The sequence below is a fragment of the Dermacentor andersoni genome, chromosome 1 (assembly GCF_023375885.2).
Source record: "Dermacentor andersoni chromosome 1, qqDerAnde1_hic_scaffold, whole genome shotgun sequence".
Taxonomy (NCBI): Eukaryota; Metazoa; Arthropoda; class Arachnida; order Ixodida; family Ixodidae; genus Dermacentor; species Dermacentor andersoni.
The window spans coordinates 191,142,790-191,167,656 of NC_092814.1; positions in this window are offsets into that span (position 1 = coordinate 191,142,790).

The window sequence follows — 24,867 nt, forward strand, 5'->3', positions numbered from 1 at the left end:
GGCGTAAATTTCACAAAGTACGATCTAAAACATCTCGAAATCGTTCCGCAGCAAGCGACAGCAATACTTTCAAGCAGCGCTGCGCCGGATCGCCCAAGCCAGACAGGAGGAAAGGCTCTCCGGGCACCCTATCCTCCTCGCCCGATGAAAAGGTCTATATATAGCTTTCATTGATTACGAGAAAGCGTTTGATTCAGTCGAAACCTCAGCAGTCATGGAGGCATTGCGGAATCAGGGTGTAGACGAGCCGTATGTAAAAATACTGAAAGATATCTATAGCGGCTCCACAGCCACCGTAGTCCTCCATAAAGAAAGCAACAAAATCCCAATAAAGAAAGGCGTCAGGCAGGGAGATCCGATCTCTCCAATGCTATTCACAGTGTGTTTACAGGAGGTATTCAGAGACCTGGATTGTGAAGCATTGGGGATAACAGTTAGAGAATACCTTAGTAACTTGCGATTCGCTGATGATATTGCCTTGCTTAGTAACTCAGGGGACCAACTGCAATGCACGCTCACTGACCTGGAGAGGCAAAGTCGAAGGGTGGGTCTAAAAATAAATCTGCAGAAAACTGAAGTAATGTTTAACAGTCTTGAAAGAGAACAGCAGTTTACGATAGGTAGTGAGGCACTGGAAATGGTAAGGGAATACATCTACTTAGGACAGGTAGTGACTGCGGATCCGGATCATGAGACTGAAATAATCAGAAGAATAAGAATGGGCTGGGGTGCGTTTGGCAGGCATTCGCAGATCATGAACGGCAGGTTGCCATCATCCCTGTAGAGAAAGGTGTATAACATCTGTGTCTTACCAGTACTCTCGTACGTGGCAGAAACCTGGAGGCTTACGAAAAGGGTTCTACTTAAATTGAGGACGACGCAACGGGGAATGGAAAGAAGAATGATGGGTGTAACGTTAAAGGATAAGAAAAGAACAGATTGGGTGAGGGAACAAACGCGAGTAAATGACATCATAGTTGAAATCAAGAAAAAGAAATGGGCATGGGCAGGACATTTAATGAGGAGAGAAGCTAACCGATGGTCATTAAGGGTTACGGACTGGATTCCAAGGGAAGGGAAGCGTAGCAGGGGGCGGCAGAAAGTTAGGTGGGCGGATGAGATTAAGAAGTTTGCAGGGACAACATGGCCACAATTAGCACATGACCGGGGTAGTTGCAGAAGTATGGGAGAGGCCTTTGCCCTGCAGTGGGCGTAACCAGGCTGATGATGATGATGATTAAAAATAAGGGTCTCGAAATTTTTGCAGGCCCTTTGGCGATGCGCTGTTTGTAGAGAGGTAAACGCCGGTGGAACAAACCCGGAAAGATTGGAGGGGAAATGTTTCTTTTGTTATTTTTAGCACTGCAAAAGGGGGAAAAACATTAAAATGTCCACATGCAGGAATACTTGCCATTCTCTGCTCTGCAGCATTCTTCCATTGTAGAAGCTACGACAACGAGGACAAGAAAACGGCAGCACAGTTTTCAATAGTATTCGTTGAATGCTTTCAGTTTAGTTTTGAAAACGTAGCCTAGCTTTCAAACGTAGTGGAATACGGGACGCCTTCTGAGTTTTGGTCAAGGACTGGCGTCTGGGACAGCGCAGAGCATGTGGAACCGTCAGCCTGGCGCCAAGGCTTTTGCATTAATCAGCAGCAGACACGAACGGCTTCTAGGCTGCCGCAGATACTTTCGATCGTCATCTCTAGTTGTGAACGAAACTAGTCTTTGTTTGGAAATGTTCATCACAAGCTTCGCAACAGACGCACAAGTATACGAGTTCGAAAGCTCGTCGACGTACAATCAAATTTGAATGTGGAAGCAGTCGCGACTGATTCTAATGTGAACGTGTCCAGCGAAAGTGACTCGAACACTAAGTGACCTTTTTCTCACTTATCAGATTAATATTTTTTTCCTAGAAGAGAAAAAGGTGGTTCATTCCATGGTCCTCGCATTATCTGCGCAATTAACACAAGTATTCAAGGATAAGTATTTTTTACAGAAATAATAAACATAAGGTATTGGTAGTTATGTTTCAATTTTTCTCTAAATTTTCGAAGTTTCCTGAAAAAAAAAGAAATCCGGAAAGAAAACGTTTTTTTTCCACCCGCTCAAAATTTCCACTAATTGCGGATCTCTAGCTGTTTGCAGAACATCAAAGTCAAGTTATAAGCAATCTAAAGACAACTTTAGTTTTCAACCCTCGCATTGTATCGTTTGCAAATCTTTTTTTTTTTTTGATATTTGGCGATGCGCACAGACATATTTGAAGCTTCGCATGCATTTGGCGAGACAAATTCACTTCAGTGTTGATGGTGATAACAATAACAATAAGAGTGTCGTTGCATGAACACCTTATGCGCGCATATATATCTATAGGCCTGTAGAATCCATTCACTGCAGCATGAAGTTTATTCTTATTACCTATTCGTAGATAGTGGTGTTCTAGCACATCTATCCAGCTCACGGAAGCAAAAGGCGTTGGTTGTTTATGCCCAGACGTTCTTATTTTGCATTTCTTAGTATATTTTTTTCACTAACCAACCTGGCAGTCATTTCACAAAACATCTACAGCTTCTTAAACAAGAAAGAAAAAATGGCGGTGAGAAGTTGTGAAAGTCCACTTGAAAGAACTGGGCAAGCATGGAGGAAAAAAGTGAGGCCCTGTGGTCATTCTCCACAAAGCCTGATTGGACCTGCACCTCCAACATACGGGCGCACTCTTCCGCTCTACTTGCCCCTTTTCTATTTAGAAACGTGAAGATCACCTGCGCTCATTGCGCCTGTCCGGCAAAAGCCAGGTTACAGGGAGAAACCAGCTTCCTTGGCCACCGTTGCGTTTTGCCCCTGCACACAGCACTCTTATATTCCATCAACTTTTCGACATGCGGCGACGCCAGCTAAGTGAGCACTTATATCTACACGGACCGCCCACGTATCCCCCATGCTATCCAGCCCCACGCAATCAACCAAAACCCAAAGCTCATAACCCCACCTCTACAGACCTCAGTGAGCAACTGTGGTATCTAGGGCACCTATGGATGAAGCGGCACCCTCATTCCTTTTTCACCCTTTCATTTCCCATTTTTCTTCCTGAACCTCCTGAACTTCCTGAACTTCCTGACGCGCGCCTGCTTGATCTCCTTGCCTTTGCTTTTTCTCATCTCTCTCTCTCTCTGTTGCCTCGTAGACGAAGACAGCGAGGCCATAAAGTAACTTGTTTTAGCGCTGGCAGACACGGAATAATGAAAAAGCGCAACAGGACATTCGATCCGCTCAAGCGTATTTTTTTTTCTCGTGTCCATATCTGTAGGATTATAACAAGTTCACCATGAGTAACCAATCTGCCGCAACTATTTACTACCCCCTCAAGCCTAAAAACACATTATGTTGTTGGGACCGGCCCTCTATTCTTTTCCTTTTCCCCAAGCCAAACTATAAGCTATATCCTACTTACAGGTGCACTCCTGCGCACATCGGGATCAGAGGTCTGCGCTGAAAAAATCCCCCTTCAACTACTCATTCCAATAACGTGCACTAATGCATATGTACAGAATGTCATATATAGGGCGTTTTCTTTTAGCTGCACCAAATTTTTTAAAGATTGCCTGTGGAAGATAGCACAATTCTAACCCTTGATCTAAATTACTCAATGAGGCGGCCATTACTTCTACGAGAAATCAAGATATTCAATTGAATAATTAACGTAATTACGGTAATTAATTTTTTTAATAATTACTTGCGCCGCATATTTCAATCAACGCATTATAGCCGCAAGATTCGCATGGCGTTTCCTCTTGGAACGAATTCTCTGGACAGCACCAGTTCCCAGACATTAATTTTCAATGTGTCCGTCGAAATTCATTGGTGTTCCAGTTATTTTTGTGCGTCAATGCATAAAACAGCGGCTTCATAAAAATGTAACTGGAACGCCGGTGCATTTAGTCAGACACATTGAAAATTAATATCTTGGAGCTGGTACTGTCCAGAGAATTCGTTCCAACTGGATACGCCATGCCAACTCAGCGGCTATAATTCGTAGACTGAAACATGTGGCGTGAAGTAATTGATTAAAAGTTAATTAGCGTAACTACGTTTTCTCGTAGAACTAAAGGCAGCCTCATCGAGTAATTTAGATCAAACGTTAGAATTGTGCTATCTGCCATAGGCAATCTTTAAAAAATTTGGTGCAGCTGAAAAAAAAATGAATCAGCCCTTCCACTCTGTAGGACAAAAAGCAAAGCTGTGGTGTGTTTAACCTCAATCGAGGCATCTATGTATATATAGGTATTATTATTATTATTATTATTATTATTATTATTATTATTATTATTATTATTATATGGTCGCCTAGGCGACTCTGGCGAAACTACAACACATAACGCTCACTGGTGCTAACAGTGTGTATAGGACGCAGGTGGCCGTTAAACCGAGCCACAAGGCTAGCGACAATATGCGTTGACTGGGGCGCAGTCAAAGGAGCGCACGAAACAAAACGCGTTTGTTTGTAATTTGCGATAGAGCCTACTTTCTAGTTAATTAGCTGAATGAAACTTGGAAGGACTAGAGTTTTATTCTAGCGAATAAACATGGGGCTGTCTGTTTCCTTCCCGTAGAAGCGCATGTATTGACAGCAGTCGGGAATCCCACAATATTTACAACTTCACTGTGAACAACGTAAACATGGAAAGTAGATGAAACTCGGCCTAATGTTAGAGTCGTCTTACCCCCTAATTGTCATATAATTTCTTTCGGGGTAGGTTTGGTAAAACAAGAGTTACGGCCGTTTTCTGTAACCATATTGTCTCCGTAGTCGGCCATGTGTACAGCAGACGGCAATTGTGTAACGTTTACAATGTCCCTGTGAACTAATTACGGCAAGTAAATGAAACTCGGGGTAATGATAGAGTCTTCTTAGCGGCCAATTTCAGTATAATTTTTTCCAGGATACCTGCATTAGATTTAGAGCTACAGCGCATTCGCGAGAAACTGCAGACGAAATTTTTTTCGTGTCGACGAGACGCTTAGACGAACGGACATCGACCCCCGTCGCAGGGTAGCTACATACAGCTTCCCTGCAAAGAAACTCACTGCATACCTCAGAGTTAAGCTTCTCGGAAACCGTACGGTGTTCACCTTTCTTTTACTATGTCAAATAATAAAATGTTGGCCATATATACGGCCGGCTATCCCAAAACCTTAGATAATGAAATCAACAAAAAGAAGAAAAAGAAATGGTATGAAATTATAAATTACAGTGTCAATACCCTGTAACGAACTGTTGTTTGCAATTACAGCAAGCTTATAATGGCTGCATCTTCTTGGATATCAAATTCTTTAATGCACGATTAAAGTACCCTCCAAGATTGGTTGGTGCTTGTCGCTGTCAGACGTAACGCTATACATAGTAAAAGAATACTAGAAAGAAAGTAACCTCGACATATCGCAGCTAATGTTTCCAGCATCGGTTCAACACAGCTCCATTCATTCCTGGTGCCATTATCGATCTCCTAGCTCAAATCTTCGGCATTTTTAAGCCTCTCATTTGCATAGCTCATTATTCTAATTTCTCATCTTCATTTCACCCCGCATATAGTGTACCCGCTATAGGGAATAGGACGAGAAACTTGTTTACTTTTTCTCTGAACGGGTCATTGCTTCATTTATAGCAATCATCATCTCGTGCCCTTGCGATGAATTTTGAAAAGCAGACATTTCAGCACTAGATTCGCAAGCACACAGTAAAAATATTAACACTTTTGCAAGTGTAAATTATATTTGTCACCAGACAAGCACTCTTAAGGTGTTATATGAGCCCACTAATGATCGAGACTGTCAACATTACAAGGCATTAAAACAGTAAATATTTCAGTATAACTAGAGTTGGTCATAAGTGGCCAGAAATGCAACCTAGGTTCTCGGTGATGGATGACAATAAGATGACTCGTTTATACCAGGAGTGTATCAGTGCGATTGATACTAATATTCAAGCGGTAAAGCCGCGTGAAAGCTTTAGTGTGGTTAGTAGAAAAAAATTGCCGTGCAATCCACTAAATATACTGGCACGCAAAAGCATTCTGGAATGTAATTGTTCGCTATCATGGAAATTAGTTATTCCTAAAGAACGTTGTTTCTAATATAAGCTGCTTCATTTCATTAGAAGTCTTGGATCAGTCGAAGATGGTATATGAGGGCTTCAGGCATCGCTGAAAATAAGTTCGTAAGAGGTGAAGCATGTCTTTAACACCCTTGTGGTTGCAAGGACATGTACAAAGGTTATCGAACAGCGTAATGGGTGCAAGAACACCCTTCTTATATAGTGCATATTATTACCTCGCATATGGTGTGCTTCAAGAGGGCGACAACGGGTGTACATAATAAAAAACACTCCTTAATTTCTTGTATGGGTGTTAATATGCTCAGTTGTAACACCACTACGTGAACGCTCTTTTAAAACCGCGTTTCAATATTGTGAACTTCGTTTCGTGGCATCAAACAGAACAAATCGTAATATATTCTTGTATGGACACGGGATCCGCCGGAAACGGTCAGGAAGTAATTCTCATATCGTGGTCGTTATAGCACGCGCCTTCGCGTGCATTCCCGTCATGGCGTGACTTCCGCGCTGCTGCGGTTCGATCACTTTTGAGACCGGCGCGCTACTCGTCAAAGCTACAGGACGGGCTGCGATGGCTCATAGCTCCAGCCCCGTTCATTCTTTTTTCCTTCCGGCCTGCTGTATTCCTCGCCTTTGTCAACATTCTGAGCCCAGGTGGTTGTGTCTGATGTGCCGTTCGCGTGTCAGTGCGCGTTGCTACTCTCGCGCAGCTTTAAAAGCGCGTGGGTGCGGGCATGCTTGTAGTCGAAGCTTGTGTCCGCAACGGTGATGTGAAATAATGATGGCGTGCTCGCAATGTCTGCAGGACGCTGAAGCACTGCGTTTCCATCCGTAGCACAGTGTCCTGAAGCCCTAGTAATAGGCGCTAAATGCACTTATATGCAGGGTCCAGCTACAGCAAGGCAGTTTAAACTGGTAGGGGCATTTTGTAAGGTGGCTGAGGGAACAAAGCATGACAGAGGCTGGCAGAATAATGAATGCACTTAGCAAAGCACATACGACAGGAGAGCAGACTGAAGGCAGATTTGAGGGATGAATACGTGCGCTCGGATTGTAAGGTTTTCCAAGGTTAGCATATATGCACACGTCGTTGCTCATTGTTGCAGGCAAGTCAAAACACCTGTATTCGCGGTCAAGACAGTAAGCAGAAACTTTCGCTAAGGGATAGCCTTACCACAAGGCATTGGCTACGTATTGTGAAACATGGTTCTTAGATACATCAAGCAGAAAGTGTATAGAAATGAATTTATTGTGGAGAGATTAAGCTTTCTTTTGGCACATAAGCAACAGTCGGTATATATTCTAGCAGTATGACTACTAGCACGCCATATTCTCCTTATTATATGTGATTGGAAATCTAAACTCTGTAGTTGTTCAATCGCCAGTGACAAGACATCGTAAGAAAAAGGAAACACTGGTGCTCAACACTTACAGCTATGGCAGAGCCTGCAGTTTGTGGATTCCAATACCGTGGCGCTGCATGCTTTGGAGTTTTGAGTGACCCTGTGATAAAGCATTCTCGGTACTTGCACCTAATGGCACGTGCGTGGCCATTTCTGCGATTAAAAAATGTGCCATCAGGGTGCCGAGGATGGACAGGAAATCACACGTCATTTGCTAACCGAACTGTGTGCTCCAGTCACAAAAATCACTGCGCTTCTATGCTGCTGCCGATTTCCCATCGCAAATTCGCTTTCTTGTGGAATGCAACCAAACAGTTACTAACTCAAGCTTGCACTCACTTTGCCCTTCGCTGCTAATTATGTCAAACAGGTTCTCTCGTTGCAAATCAGTTTTACTAACGTGGGAGCGGCCCGCAGCGCGCTCAGTCGCGTACCTCAGGACCTTATTAAAGTTTTGCATCCATCCATCCATCCATCCTACAAAGGGTTTATTCGTTTCTTATCCGAATGTCTAACAGTAGCCCGTCGACCTCTTGGTAGTCACGACAAAGAAGACTTTCTTCTTCCACTGCCACTTCCTTCAACGAGCTGACGCAGGTCTGCAGCCCCGCCTTGCTAGTCCCGTCTAGTCCCTGCGCTATACTTCATCATCTTTCTTGGCCGTGAATCGCCTCCTGCGCGGTTCATGGCAGCAGTTCCGACACAGGGCCAGTGCTGTTACAGTTTAGGTCCTGTGTGTAAGGGTTCTTTGTCGTCGTCAGTTCGCGCTGTTTAAACTTGCTGTATGTCAACATTGGCCCGGACCAGTACCAACTTCACCGAGGTGCATGACGGCTTCGAACTAAGCCATCCATGTCGACGTAGAAGGCTTGTATTGTATGTAAACCAGTTTAGCAGTTGCTGTTCGATTGCCTATAGCTTTAGAGCCGCTAGCGTTTATGCCGATGTTTTCCGTCCTAGGACACTGGCCGGGAACGCCCTCAGCACAGAAGGCTTTGAAAGCGTTGTGCTTTTTGCAGAAAACTGGTCTTAGACGCAAACTTTAAGCAGTGTCGTATTCTCCTTTCGTTTCCCTTTCCTTTTTGCTCTTCTTTTTTTTTGTAATATCTCTTTTCTATTATCTTTTATTCCTCTTACCCCCTTTCCCCAGCACAGGGTGGCCAGCAGGTCTGACAACTGGCTAACCTCCCTGCCTTTCTTTCTTTCTTTCTTTCCTTCCTTCCTTCCTTCCTTCCTTCCTTCCTTCCTTCCTTCCTTCCTTCCTTCTGGCTATCAACTGGCTTATTTGTTTCGCATCATCCTGCTCTCAACTTCAGCCTCTTTCTTGGCCACGATCTGGATATGAGTGTCCTCTCGGGCTGCTGATGAGAGCAGTCTTGACAGAGCAAAGCTTCTATGCGCATTAGCATAGCTCGATTATGACAGTGCACTGTTCATTAAGCCTCTATCTTGAAACCTCGGCGTAATTGCAAGTTATTCTCAACCGTCAGTATTCTAAACCCTCTCATGCTACCACAACTAATACTCACAACATACAGGAGGTAAAATGGAAACGGCAATATGGTCAAAATACATATAACAGCAACGTGTGACAGAAGTTTGTTAGACCAATATTTGTGCCAACTTCTAGTAAACCTAGCAGGCAAACATTCCCCTTATTGCGCGGTACGATAGGGCAAAATGCATTTGACAACTAAAAACCTGCGCTCGTATGCACAAAAACTTCTTACGCTAGAATTGTTCATAATAGCGAATTCCAGACCTGATGCTGGACATATTAGTATTCGCAAAGGCGGCCGGCCAATGACAAAGAGCACTTACGACCGAAAAGCTTTGCAAATATCGCCACTGAGACGTAAGATTCACTCTGTTATCACTGCCATTTTTTCGCAAAAGCTCTATTAGAATAACTGGCAACCTGTATTTCAATGTCACTTCCGTAGCTTATTTCGCATCTGTGAGCTCCTTGTTATGCAAACTTACGAGTTAAATAGGAATGTCAACTATTCTAATAAACTAAATTAATACATTTGAACATTCGTTTCCAATATGTAAAGCGTCATAACATGTACGAATATCAAAAAGCGACGTGGGCAAGCTTATGCTTGTTAATTTGGTAAACAGCCGCAGCTCCCGCCCGCGTGCAGATTTGAAGTATAGTTGCTTTTGGTAAACTGGCTCAACAATTCGTACTCGATCTTGTTGCACGTGTGTTCGATTTGGTATTCCACCCAAGCTACAAGAGCAACTAACATACTGTGTAATTACGGATCTAACCAAGCCGTTGCCATTCAACACTACGGAAGTGCCATGTGCATATGTTCACAGCAATGGAACAGTTCCGTGAAATACTTGAGATTCGGATAAATGTAGTGTTAGTAAATGTAACGACGCGAGAACACGTAAAACATCGCGGTGCAACTAATGAAAATGTTTTGTCGTCGGGCAAAAAAACGCGTTTGTTTCCTGGCTGATAGCAGCTCCATTAACTTCTCGGAATACTCGTAGTATCAGGTCATTGATTATAACATAAAGCACTTAGGGGCTCATTCTGTATCCCACCTTAGCAGTTCAATCTAGTTAGTGCGTGGGCCGTTTTCGTACGAAAGCGGCTGTAGTTATGTTCGCCCACGGCGTTTACTTTACAGCACGCAAAGGAGTCCTTCAACAGCTCCACGTATTTCAAAGTATGCGATCAAGAGCTGCTCATGGCGTGTTTTAGCCCATTAATAAAACCTTTTCCGAAGTTTCAGAACTCCAAAGTTGCAATGAACTCCAGCAACTCATTTGAAAGTTTTAGTATTGTTGCTGCATTCTTCGCAGCAAGTTGAGTAAACATATATATGATTTGCTTTATTTGCTAACTCCTTCTCTCCGGTACAGATTTCGTTTTAAGAACTTCGTAGCACTATATAGAAACCTCTAATCAATGTTGATGTTTAGTCAGTGAACTCAGCCACCTGGTCAAACATGTCTTCAGTTTTCTGCTTAGTGGGCAGGGGGGCAATCTTAAGGCGTTGTTGTTATGACGTATCGTTTATATTATGACGTTGATTTAAGAGCCACGAGCTTTTTTTCCTAGAGATATAACCGGAAAGAGATCGGTAAACACAATTTTCAATATTCCACATTTTCTAGAATTTTGCGAAAGATTTATGTGCTAGCCATATTAACTGATGTCCTTGAGATGACTGCGATAATAAGGGATACGTGGCCCTCACACCATACTGCGATGCTGCTGTCTTGTTGCGGTTACTAATGTCATGACGTATGTAGTGTTTTGTGCACCTACGCGTGATTCAATTATTTCATTTTGAAAAATAATTTAGTGCACGTGCACTTGAAACATACTACTACTTTTAGCGAAGTCGATTCTTGTTTATGGAACAATCTTGCCGACCTAGTAAATAACGAACCTGACCTCTACAAACTGCCAATTTTTATACGGTATTGCCTGCATTCACTCTACTTTAGTAAGATATCAGCGAAATTTCTAGCGCATAATGAGAAAATGAGAAATGCCTGAGGAGAACACAAATGACAACAGAACAGAAAGGACGCAGTCTTCAACTGCAAAAAGTTTTTGCAAAAAGGGCTAGCTTTCTGTCTGAAGAACTATACTTCGGAATTTTCTTTAAGCACTAGCGTGTTACCCGGAGCGCCTCAAAACTAGGTGGAAGGACACAGATTTCACTACTAATTAAATAACGTGAACAAGTCAGGGTAATGTAGCCGTAGCTCCGGGAGACAATGTCCATCTGGCTGATCCAGTTCATGTCATTCAAATCATAAATCACGAATTCAAATTTCCTTAACAGGGAGAAACGTGCATATTGAAAGTAAAACCAAGTGTTTCCTTATTATTATAACTGTGCCGTTTATGTGGTTCTTAGTCTACCACCACAGAGTGATATGAAATACCTTTCGGGCCGTCCTATTTAACGACTTGAGGTAAAGTGTTCCGGATCCCGTTCATCTCATGCACGGAAGTTCCTTACGCCATTTTTAAGCACAGGCGGATGGATTAAGTGGCACAGCTTCTCGTTCCCATCTAGCAAAACTTTAATTTACATCCGCTCACTTCCCATTTTCTCCTAGCTCACCCGGCCTCCGGTTCACGCTGCAGAAGAGTCTGCGCATTGCAAGTGTGTTGCCCACTTGTGCCGAGTATTACGAAACATTACAGGAACTAGGAAGTTTCAGAGCAACATTCGTTTGGGCTAGATGGTGCATACTTGAACTAGGAAAGACCAGCGCCAACTAAGAGCGCTCGTCCTGTGTCGTTCTCCCGCTCGTGGTTATTTTAGTTGGCGCTGGTCTTTCCTAGTTCAAGTTTACACCATCTAGCCCGAATGAATGTTGCTCTGAGCCACGTTTCGAAAACACAGGGCCCTTTTTTATGTGACAGCACATCGTCGTATTTTCAACTTGGCGCTTGGGTTGTGTCGTTCTCGCACTCGTGATTGTTTTTGTTGGTGCTGGTCTTTACTAGTGCAACTAAGAAGGCCTTCCAAAAATACGCCTCCATAACGCCCTCTGAACGTGGATTACAGCGAAGTTGTTGCCGACGTTAGGTAAGCACAACCGACGTTAGACGACGTTACAGAAGCACCACCACAAGTGACGTACGTCACATGCGCAGCACGCATGCTTAGTCTTCTAGGCCCTCCGACAAGCGCAAGTGCATTATTGAGCTAAATGATTGTTTCAAAGCAAATTGCGCCAGAAATATGCGTAAAGAACGACTCATACACAAGCTGCAAACATAATAGCTTCGGATTGCAATTTTAATATACGGGAATAACGGCATCGTCACGTGACAATATCGACTGACGACGTCACGTGATGACGTCATCACGTAAAATATGACATCATGTGATGACACCTTCGTCAAGTGATGATGTCACCTGATGACGTCATGTGATGCATCTTGGAGAAGCAGCCCAGTGTGTGCTTCCCGCTTCCTTGCACTGTCTCCGGAATCGGCCAACATTTTTGCGTTAGCACCACGCACGCGAGCACAAAAAGTCTCGACCAACTTAAGGCTAACAGCTTCGCTTTAAAAGGTGCCTCTGTATTGCCACAAAAGCTCCCATGGGCATAAAACTAGAGTAAGTTCGTTCCTTCTTCTATCATTTCTAGAACGCTGTATTTGAAGTGCTTTTTCAATATTGTTTTCTTGTGGTGCTACAAACATTATATGTGTCGCGAAGTTACCGTACTTCTGTAATACTTTCATGTGTCACTGATTTTCTGTGGCGAAGTGAGCCTTCGCGCATAAATGACAACAGCTCACGATATTGCAGCTGGGTTTTAGATGACCATAACTATAATTGCGCTATACCACCGTGGGCAACGTTATTGATATGTTTGTTTGTACAGATGGAGGTGTTTTACCGCGAAGCAGTGGTTACGTGGCGTCAATCTTATTCGCCTTTACTTTTCATCCTTGATGTAGGAAATATACAAGGTGTAAATTTTTACATTTTAAGGAGTTTTTAAGAATCGACTATGGCAGCTAGCATAATTCTTGTCCTTAAGCTGAATTATTCTAAGAGGTGGACATTAATACAACAAAAATTCACTAATTAGCTTCGTAATTATTGGCACGTATTGAAATTTACGAATTGTAGTCTGCAAGCTTGCAAGACGTATCTACTTGAAATGAATTTCCAGGATTACACCAGTTTCGATATATAATTTCCCAAAGTGTGAGACGAAATACATGGGTGTTCCAGTTGCTTTTGTTCTCCAGTGCATAAGAGAGCGCTGTGTTAAAATAGTAACTGGAACAACAATGCGTTTTTACGGCGAGTTTGGTGACGCATATGTACAATCTGGAGTAATTCTGAAAATTCATTCCACGAGAATATGCCTAGCAAACTCACCGGCTAGAATTCGTAAATTGCTCTATGTGCCGTGAAGTAATTATTTAAAAAAATGAACTAGTGCATTTCTTTATTAGTTTATGATGTGTTTTAACTTCAGTTGCCTCAATCTATGAATAATGGAGCTCAAGGACAGAAATTACCTTATCTGCAACAGGCGATTATTAAATATCCTGAAAAACTTAAAAATGATCACCCCGTATATATCTGGTATTGCTAAATTAAAAAGCCAGCCACAAGCTTCTTTTTTTTTCGGCAACAATAATTCAGAATGAATGACTGCTTTCTATATTTCGGAAATATTTTTTTAATCAATAACTTGCCTGGTTATGTGTTTCTTCTTACTGCGCAAAATAGTAACACCCCAAGTTTGGGCGCTCGTTCTAGTGCAACGCTTAGTGCAAAATTTAAACAGTTCTCATGGACAGGATAAAAGATAAGTAGAGATATTATTTTGGCAGATGAGCGGGTCGTAGAACTGAAAATGACATCTTGATGCTTTTAAGGTCGCAATATTTATTTGTATTTTATTTATTTCGTACATACTGCTAGCCTCCATTTTGAGGCTGTTGCAGGACATGGGAAAATACATTGCATCAAAATAAGAATGGCAAACTTATACACTTATTAATATTGTACTTTACAAGAAGACGTAGTTGAGCAATACAATAAAAGGGTGTGACCTTCCTGAGTCAGCCCTTAAAAGTTAATGAACAGAAATACAGAAGCATAAGATAAACAACAAAAAAAGTACATCGAAACCAATTAGAGACAAAATACGGTGTCTGTAGGCGATACTGATAAATCAAGATGCGTACTCAAAGACATATTTTTACAGCATAGGAAGGAAATCGTCAGGTGAGCAAATTATAATATCACTAGGCAATGAATTCCAGTCTCTGATTGCCTGAGGAAAGAAAGAATACCTGAATGTGTCTGTGTGGAACCTGTATTCAATTAAATGTTTATGATGTTTAGTTCTAGTGTTTCGCTGTTCAGTGAAAGATACATATGCACCACTGTTTACTTTGTCGCCCCCGTTAAGGAGGTGGAATAGAAACTTGAGGCGTAAGAATAATATAATAATAATATTTGGGGTTTTACGTGCCAAAACCACTTTCTGATTATGAGGCACGCCGTAGTGGAGGACTCCGGAAATTTTGACCACCTGGGTTTCTTTAACGTGCACCTAAATCTAAGCACACGGGTGTTTTCGCATTTCGCCCCCATCGAAATGCGGCCGCCGTGGCCGGGATTCGATCCCGCGACCTCGTGCTCAGCAGCCCAACACCATAGCCACTAAGCAACCACGGCGGGTGCTTGAGGCGTAAGAATTTAGCATGCTTGCAAATAGTCGGGAGGCAAGCTTTATCAAGGAGTTCTGTCGGAGAATCATTACGGTTGTACCTGTTATAAATGAATCTGATGGCTTTTCTCTGTATTGCTTCTAGCCGTTTTATGCACTGCTTGGTGAGGGGGAACCAGCAGGTAATACCATATTCTAGTATAGGACGAACGAATGAGGTGTAGGCTAGCATCTTAGTGTGTGGTGACGCAGATTTTAAAGAGCGTTTAAGTGAACAAAGTGTTGTAAATGCCTTAGAAGATATGTGTGACACATGTTTGTCCCATTTCATATCAGATGATAGGACAATGCGCAAATATTTATAATCATCGACTATCTTTAATTTTTGCTGTTCGATCATGTAAGTGAATGCTAGTGTTTCTTTTTTCGGCTTACTCTCATAAAAACAGTCTTGTCTAAGTTAATCTTCATTTGCCATGCCTGACACCAATTCGCTATTTGCGCAAGCTCGTGATTTAGTGTTACTTGATCATTATGGTTCCTAATCTCCCTATATATAATGCAATCATCTGCAAACATGCGCATCGTTGATTTCATGCTTTCTGCCATGTCATTGATGTGTAGTAAAAAGAGAATTGGTGCTAAGGCTGTTCCTTGTGGTACTCCGGATGACACCTCTACCCAATCAGATTGCTGACTTTCGATTTCTACGTACTGTGTGAACCTGCAAGATAATCTTTTATCCAGTTTATTATGCTGCCAGATCTGAGAATGTGTTGTAGTTTGCCCAGGAGTTTAGGATGGGATACCCGGTCGAAGGCCTTTGATAGATCTAAAAATATTAGGTCAGTCTGCCCGCGTTTATCAATTGTTAGATTGAGATCATGCACAGTTTGTCCAAGTTGCGTAACAGTAGACAGTCCTTTTCTGAAACCATGTTGGTTGTTGCTAAGCAAGTTTTTACCTTCCGCAAAGGTTACGATGTGTTTTAGTATGATGTGTTCGAGAATTTTGCAAGATGTGCAAGTTAGTGAGATCGGCCTATAATTTGATGGGCTTGTTTCGTCACCTAATTTGAGAATCGGGACAATCTTTGCTATTTTCCAGTCTTTCGGCCCGTAAAACGATTCTATAGATTTTTTAAATATAAGTAAGAGGTATTACAGATCCATTCTGCGTATCTCTTGAGAAAAGTATTTGGAATACCATCTTGGCCGCAATAATTTTTAATGTCGATGTTAAGCAGCAGTGAAAGTATACCTGATTCCCCTCGGTTGATGGTTTAAATCTGGTGAAGTTCCGTTGTATTGTGTAACAACGGATTTAAAAAAGTTATTGAACTGATTTGCTCTTTGGAAAGCACGCTTAGGCGGCAAATTGCTTTGCTTATGCATGTTCGCGTTAAAATATCTCCAAACTTTTTGAGGAGCAATATAATTACCATATCTATAATCAGTTGCTGAAAACTTCACCGGTGAAGGCACGGTCGTCCGCAGCTCGTTTCGTCCCAACACTCATTCTTAGCATTCCACTTACGAAGACTTCACTGTCTTAGTTGCCCAAGAAATGTTTTCGTCATGAAATCGTTGCTGTCGCCGCCGTTGTCGTCGTCGTCACTGTCATCGCTGTAGTGCCGACATCATCATGACCCCTGCATTCGAGCTATCGTCGTTTTCAAGACATTGCCATTGCTGTGCCATCGCTATGCCGCCGCCATCATCGTCACCCGGGTGCCCGTTGTTGTCATCGTCATTCGTTTCGCTGTTATCGTGCCGTTTATTTATTTTCGCAGTAAAATTACTTTGCTGTCCAAGGTGTCTAACATCAGTAAGCAAAAACGGGCATTGACTGAAAGGTCTTCCTTGACTTTGCGGAATGGAAGACAGCGCTGTTCATTGCCTGCAAAAGAGAATGCTTGTCAGAGCGCTCATCGGTAGTTTTATGACGAAGAGTAGCTTAACAAACGCCCTTTTATATTTCGTGTTCAATGCTTGTTAGTCACTTCAAGCCTCCAACTTCCTGGGAACTTCTCTCTTCTTGAACCTTTTCACCCCAGTGCATTCAGTAGACGCCTGACAGTGTTTCGATTATATATATATATATATATATATATATATATATATATATATATATATATATATATATATATATATATATATATATATATATATATATATATATATATATATATATATATATATATATATATATATATATATATACATATGTGTGTGTGTGTGTTACACATATATTTCCGCTGAATGTAGCTAAGGCGTGGTGCCTTTACAGTCGTGAGGGGGCACTGCCCTTCACTTTAGTGATTCGAGACTCTGTGTTAACCAAGTAACGTTCTAGAATAATGAGGTAAGTCCGTATCTTCATTGTTGCTGCTGGTACTACTGCAGTAGCCACGTGTTTAAAAAAAACGTTCGTGTCTTTCGACAACTGTGTCTGCAATTATGGCCAGAGGAGGAGGAAGATAGTTGCTATCTGCAAGTGACTTCACCTGGCAATCGCTTCTACAGCCAGGATGACATTGAGTGGCTCTTTATTACACTCGTTATCTGTGTGAAACTTCAGTGGAAAAAAAAATAGAGATGTATTACGGTAGCGGTGCTGGAGTGATGAGGGATTTGTAGCCGGGTATGTGACACTCGGCGAACGTTTTTAAAATGTAATGACAAGCAAGAGTACTCTTTATTTCGGAAACCCTCTTATGGGTTTGTCCGCTGTGTTTTGTGCTCGACCAGCCCAAATTTTGTGATAAGCTCGGCCATAATCATGCATTGTGGTCGGGTGACGAATCCGTCAGCCACTCCTCAAGGGGTGTGCACATTTACGTGTAGACGTGAGTTTGGCCTTACTCGTCCGGATGGCGAGGCAACCTCTTAGGCGATTCCGTAATACGTGGGAATCGTCCGTAAACCCGCCGCATGCCGTAAACATAGGCTTCCCAGATGCCCCGTAAGTTGTGCTTGAAAACAGGAGGAGGACGAACAGGAGAATAAGAGAGAGTGCGCTTTCGTGAGCCTCACTAATACCGCCTACCTTGATTCGTCTCGTGTGTTTGTCTGATTCTGAATATCTTATGTAAGAACAAACATTTCCAAGCGGCGACGTAATGACTTCAATAAAGAGAACGCTTAATTGAACCAAACAAAAGGTAATTAAATGTAAATTAAAGTTGCACTGGACATTCGCACTATCTCACATAGCTGTGGTCGCAAGAAACCATTATTTCACACGATTCGCACGTTGATCGCCACTAACTGCACTACTATAACGCAACAAGAGCAGCTAACGCTGTTAGGCAAACAAACTAACGTCCTATAAGCAGCGCAGGACTTCTTTTCACTTACAGAACAAGCAAGTAATGCGAGTTTGCGCCAGTTTATTATTATTATTTTTCCCCCTGGCAAGTTTTAGTTGAACCTTAGCACCTGTCAAACTTGAAACGAGGTTTGCCTTGCTGGCGTTTCAGCGATATCTCGATCGTAGGGTCGCAAACTGTCAAGGCTTCACTTTTGACTCTAAATAGGCACACTGCAATTTTCTACATACATTAGTATCCTTTTTTAATCAGATCATTTATATAGTGCTCATTTGCTTGTGTTCTGGGGCATCTTAGCTATGCGTCGTTGTCTTTTCTGTCATTCCCGCCTTATTGTGCCTAGCAAAAAAAAAGGACAATGGGAGTAAGTTGATCTGTAGCGTCCCTACCACTCTTATTTTCGCTGGCCAAACTGAAGAGAGACAAAACCCTGAAATGGAAAGGGTTCCAATAGTTGCGCGATGATATTTGGCGAAGGAAAGAAAAAAAATCATGCCTTTCAAATAGAAGGGGAACTCTTATGTAAATTGAGATTACTGAAATGGATGCTTATAATGACAGGACGTCTTCGCAGTTTAACGTGTTGTTTTTCCTATATCGCAGATTCTTCTATTTCCTGAGCATTGAAAGCGAGCATCGACCTCATTTTCTGCATTGTCACATCACATACTTACATACATCACATCACTTAGAGAAAAGTGAACGAAGTGAGGAGCCAGGGTTGCGCACATATACAAAACAATCACGAGAGAGATGTTCAACGGCGGCCGATGTAACACACAGTGTGGCTATTGGTCACATTGTTGCGGCCTCATTATAGACTTTGTATACCAGCTTTAAAAATTGTTTTCTTTAACGTGGATCGCATTCACAACAAATGTAAAGGCGCGAAGACCATCTTCAAGCACAAGCTCGCTGAACGGTTGCAAACAAGCCCGCTTACGCCGATGTTTCTTGTCTTATATGCGCCATTTACTGACTCGGCTGCTACACCATTGCAACCTGATTTTGCGAAGGCACTGCCGCACTTGGCTCCGGCGTTGTTGTGTAGCTGTGCTGCTGTAGTTGTAGCAGTCGCACTGACTCGGAACTGATGCGGCGCGAACGTCGGCCACGACAGTGGACATTTATAAGAAATGGTGAGGAGCGTCTTTATCTTCTGGTTTGTTACGTACATAAACTTCAGGACACATTGGCGCATCACATGGCGCCGGTTATCTAAGCTCTAGGTGCCCCCATTTATGCTGCCTAATTTGCCGGTCAGAATTTCTATTCTCTCATTCAGACGACTCGCAGACGGGGATGTTTGGTCTGTGGCACCTGCGCGCAGCTGCACGCAGGTGCCACAAAGGTGCCAAAGGTGCCACTTTATTTGCCAATGTTCTGAAGCTCCCCGTAGCGGCTTATCATTTTTAATTACCACTTATATGTGTCATGAAAATTTAGCGCGCGGTGGATACGGATACAAAAACCCCACGCGCTGATAATAGCACCCTGCCACTTTGTTAATCAGAACATTCGTAGTATTCTCCTGCAGTGTAGGAACTGGCCAAGAAAACAATGTCTTGTTGTCTGCTGGGTAGCGCATTAATGAATTCCGCAAAAATGAGCCATAAATTAAGAATCATCACCTGGATTAGGGAATAATTTAGGTTTCGCAAGTTTTCTCGAAGAAACGATGTAATTGCGTCTCAGTGCACTGAGATTGTTGCTGGCGGGGCACCACCAGCTCCAATTTGAAAATGTAAAGAATATGCCCTTCATGGTATCCCTATACAATTTTGGCACTTTAACCTTGTAACCGTTTTTATCCAATTTGAATTTCACGGACAACTCATGCCTTTTGACTCCTCAGATAATATATTATTGTTGGTAACTGTTCAAATGGTATCGCGCCCTTTTTTCGCTGTCATCTCAATTAATGCCATGCGATTGCGCTGGACTTATACAGCATAAAAGAAGCGACCAGTATCAGCAATCTGTCTTGTCCTCTTGAGAAGCCCCACAAGAGCGAAGATTAGCGCGGCCCTTCCTTTATTGTTTCCAGCACGCTGATTCACGCGCTTGTCATGGTGGCAGCGCTGCTTTTCGTCCCATCAGAGGCAGCACGATAACCATCAAGCAAGCCTCGAAGTATACAGTGGTGATTAAGCAAGCTGTAGAACAATAGGTGGCAACCCGTAAATGGCCGGAAAGAACCTAGCCGAGAAAGTTCCTTAGATGATACGCTGGCCTCGAAAGCGTCGCCTCACCCTGATGTCTACTGCGACTCAAGCTGATTAGGCACAGTCGTTTCTCCCCGAAGCTCCATGTCATTTAGGCTGAAAAAAGAGATAGTAAAGGCTAACATCACGCACAACGTTCCTCTGTGTTTAGTTGACATGTAAGCATGCCACCGCACTAGTGAAGCATGTCATTTATAAAACGTTCTTGAAAGTTCACTTGTGTTATTCGTAATAACTCTGCTTGACGAGCTTTTTTAGAGTTATGAGGCATAGTAATAGCAATCTTTCACAATTGCCGCAGTGCAGAAGGTAGCACTAAAAATATTTTTTGAAGATATGTTTCTGTACTTAGTACAGCAGACTCAAATAGAATGATGATGTTTGATCGCAATTGCTAATACACCGTACGTATGTCTTTCACCAACTTCAGGATGGTGTATTCTTGTTGATATTTTTTTATAAGGGGTAAGAATCCTTACGTGGTTCCTCTTTCCTTCTTCTTTTTTTGTTTCTGCGAACGATGTTTTATCTATACGTCATCTTAATGGCTCTTTGCATCCGCAGAAATCTGCGATATTTGACACGTATGTTTATTTGAACTACCTGACACTAAGTAGGGTTGACGAAACCGCGACGCATGCGGACCACTCCCTTTCTACCTAGTTCTATTTAAAGAAAGAAAGACGGTGCCGTAAGTTGCTTTTCCCACGCAATGCGCCGCAATCTCTGGAAAGCGGTGACTGGCTAGGAGAAAGCGACAACGCGCAGTGTTTCTTGATCGGTCTGCACTGGGGTAGTTTTCCGAAGTCACGAAAAACAAAAGATTAAAACATTTTACTCAGTAAAATTTTGCGAACTGTAGCAGAGTAAATTATATAGAAAGCCTGCACTGACCGTTGTATTCTTAGTTTAACCCGAAATAGCAGCAAAAAATTTTGAATAATTACGTTGCCCAGGCTTTCCAGCGTGATGTTGCCGAGAGGGCCTGATTTTTGGCAGTTATCTGCTTAGAGCATTAGAAAAAACTTTCTCACTCTCACTCGGCATGTTTATTCACCATCTCGCCGCCATATGAGGTTGTATTCAAAGTAATTTGGGCCTGGATGCGCTTAAATTACTAATATTCCCTTTGGTACCATACGAATACCGGAGTTCACCAAGCCGCGCCTATATGCCACGGACACAAATATGAGATTGCAACTTTTAACCGGTTTTAACCGATGGAAAGAAACGTTACTGTGCCCCCTGCGAGTAGGAGTTTCTTTCACAAACGCCTAGTCATTACTAATGCGAATGGCGGACAGTGCCAATTGCAGCACATGTTGTGTCAAAGAAACGACCAAACATCTCCTGTGTCACTGCCCCACATACGAAGATGAGAGGAGTGTCCTTCGGGCAGCTTACGACACACCATACACCGAGGAGGAGATGTTGGGCCCTTGGCCTCGTGCGTCTGCTATGTGCAAGGTCACAAGGCGCTGCTGCGTTTCTGTAAATGCACCAGCCTGTATGACTGCCTGTGACTGACTCAGCAATGAACGTTTGTGTAACAGTGCTAAGTGTGAACTTTTCTCTTCCCTCTTTTCTTCCAATCCCCCACCGTACTGGGGAAAAGGCGATTCCACTTTCTCCCTACCGGGCTTAGCTTGGTTAACTTCCCTACATTTTCCTTATGACCTCTCTCTCTCTTTCTCTCTTTCTCTCTCTCTCTCTTTAGAGAAAAGGCGTGATGTGAGCGCTGAATACGAACTCCATACTTTAATGTTTTCCTGCAAATATTTGATGACGCACGCCCGACTCCCCTATTTTCTTCTTGCAACGCAGCAGCTGGTGCTTTCCGGTAAGAGAAATAAAATGCAGGTGATCGAGAACATAAATATAGAATAAAATGACATATTTGACGCTTTGCTCTGTTGCAGTTATGCATTTCAGTTACCAGTTTTTGTGATTGTCAGACTTTTATTCGAAACATCATTCGCAAAATGCTGGCCTTTCAACCCCACGCCTTCAGTTCGATTTCCAATCTCGCACAGTTAATCCTGCCCCGATCTCCAATATGACATTCTGCCCCACCTGCTTCCCGATTCTTTTGTTATGTGCGGGGATTATTTCGCAAGTTTTCACTTTTGTAATGAGACTAGCACAGTGTAAGGAAACGTTGAATGGCCGTTCTATGTAGTACTTCTGAGAAAATGCACCTTTCTATTGGTAAAAGGACACATGTTTTATGCACTTTCCTATTTATTGAGCTGTTTTTACAGCAGTTATACTACGGCGTTTATGTTTGCATTACATAAGATAGGATAGGATAGGATAGGATAGGAATAAACTTTATTTGTCCAACGGTTATTGATGTTGGTGCCCGGGGCTAGGCTGAAAGGGGTCCATCGCCCGAGGAAAATCTTTCGAGATCCTCGGCAACGGCCCTGGCCCGCTGGACGGCACACTCCTGGTCTTCGGGTGCCTCGCTCAGGAGGGCGGCTTGCCATCTCTCACTGAGGCGCCCCGCTTCAGAGGGTCCTGCTGTTGTCTTCCTCCTTCCTCCTTGTCCTTCTTCCTCATGGCGTCGGCATTCCCAAAGCACATGGGCCATATCGGCCTGTTCGTGCTCGCACCACGGGCAGCCGGGCGATGGGTGCAACGCGGGCCACAGGCGGTGCAGGTGGTAGAGGTTGGTGAAAGTGCCCGTCTGCAACCGTCTCAGGTTGACAGCCTGGGACCTGTCTAGGCACTCGTGGGGTTGTGGATATTTTCTTCGTTCTTTCCTATAGTGGCCAAGCACCTCTCTGTACGTTGCCGGAAACTCCTTGACATCGCAGTCGGCGTCCGCGTGATCCCCAGCTCCGTCCGCCGCGATTTGTGTTGTGTTGGTAGACAAACACAACAATTTAAACAAACAATTTAAAGGGGTCCTGAACCATCCCTCGGGCTTGGGGAAATAACACAGTCCACCGATAGCATACGCTGCTGTGAAAATCTCAGTCCAATTTTGCCGTCGTGCGCGGCGCGTGGAGCTCGCAAGCGGAGTGCGAAGTCAGCTTTCTCTCAAACGCTTTCTCTTCAAGATAAGCCCGCTCCTCAAAGCTCAATCTCACCGGCGACTTGAGGAGGTGGCGAGACCATTTGCGACTGGCGACCAAAAAGCGACTGAAGGCGACCGATGGTCACACCGGCGAGTGCGACCGGCCAGTCGCAATCTGCTTACAATTGCATATCAATTGCAAATATGTATCAGCGTATACAGACGTCCTCCCCCTGCGCGTCTGATTGGTTCAGCATTTTTTGCGACATCGCCCACGTGACTGAAAAATCGAGTAGAGAGCGACAGGCCCAACATGATTGCTTTTTGAGAATAGAGACCATTTGCGACGAACTTGGTCGTACGACCAATGTCACTCACCGATGTGAATGATCCTTCACTCTTTTCTGGACGCTTTATTTCGTAATATAGCAGATTCCCATACGCGGCTGCTATTGGCTGACATCATTCAAGATGGGTGTTTGGATCAGAGCACTTCTACCTCCCTGCCTTTCTACGCATCTTTCTCTCACTCTCTCTTCCTACTGTTACTGTGTATGTTTACTGACGCAGTTTAATGCTGAAGTAAGAAAAAATCCGGTGCCGAATTTCGATAATAATTACGTACTTCCGGAAGAAGCAGCCTATCGTCTACGCACACTCGGCCGCGGCCGCCCGCGTAAGAAATATACTTTGGCCACCTTGCTTATCGGTGTCTTATACCCGTCGGGTTCCGCCAATTTAGACTAGTTTTGAATATTCAAGTAGCCTCGAACCATGCAACACTTAAGGCTAGACCACACGCATGCTTGCCAACGCGCTCTCACTCCTGGCCACTCTTGGTTAGACGCCTTCGCTGACTTTGCTTCGTATTGAGCTATTGAAAGCGCTTCAAAAAGCGCAAGTTGGATGGGGCTATTTGTCAGTCAAGCTGGTGCAGTACAAAGCCGGTCCACGACTTACATGCGGTCCGGACAAATGCATGCAAAACGAGCAAAGAAACTTCTCCGTAGTATGTGGGCAAAGAGTCAGATATTAAAGGAGCAAAAGCCTTCACATTTTCTCTCTCGCAGCCGTTCTTACTCCCGTTTGTGCACAAACGTCAGGCGCCTCCTGAAATGCCGCGCCCCGCTGTGCTGCCTAGCAATTCCAATGTCGCAGCTGGTCCGCACCACGTAGCACGGCCACAGTGGAGCATATGAGCGCGAGCGAGAGCTCAAGCCCTGTCGTGGACAAAGCAAACGCTGCGCATACGGACTGCAGTTGCATGTAGCTGCAGTCTGCTACGTATAGCGCCGATTCTGCGGCTGCCGCAGGGCGCCGAGATGAGTCCCCTGATTGAGCGCACTGCGGCTCGCCGAGAACAAGTGCGTTTGGTGTGGTTGTCCTCGTCGAAATTTGAACTGTGCGCCACGGTGACGTTCAGTCAACGGAGCATTGCGGGCACGCCCCGCTCCACCGCAGCATTCGCAGTACATGTCACTGAAGAAGGAGCGGAAGCACCGCGCAGGCGACCGTTTGATTGCCAATAACTCCGCTTCGACCGCATTGAAGTAGTTCTTGCGCCGAAAAGGGCAT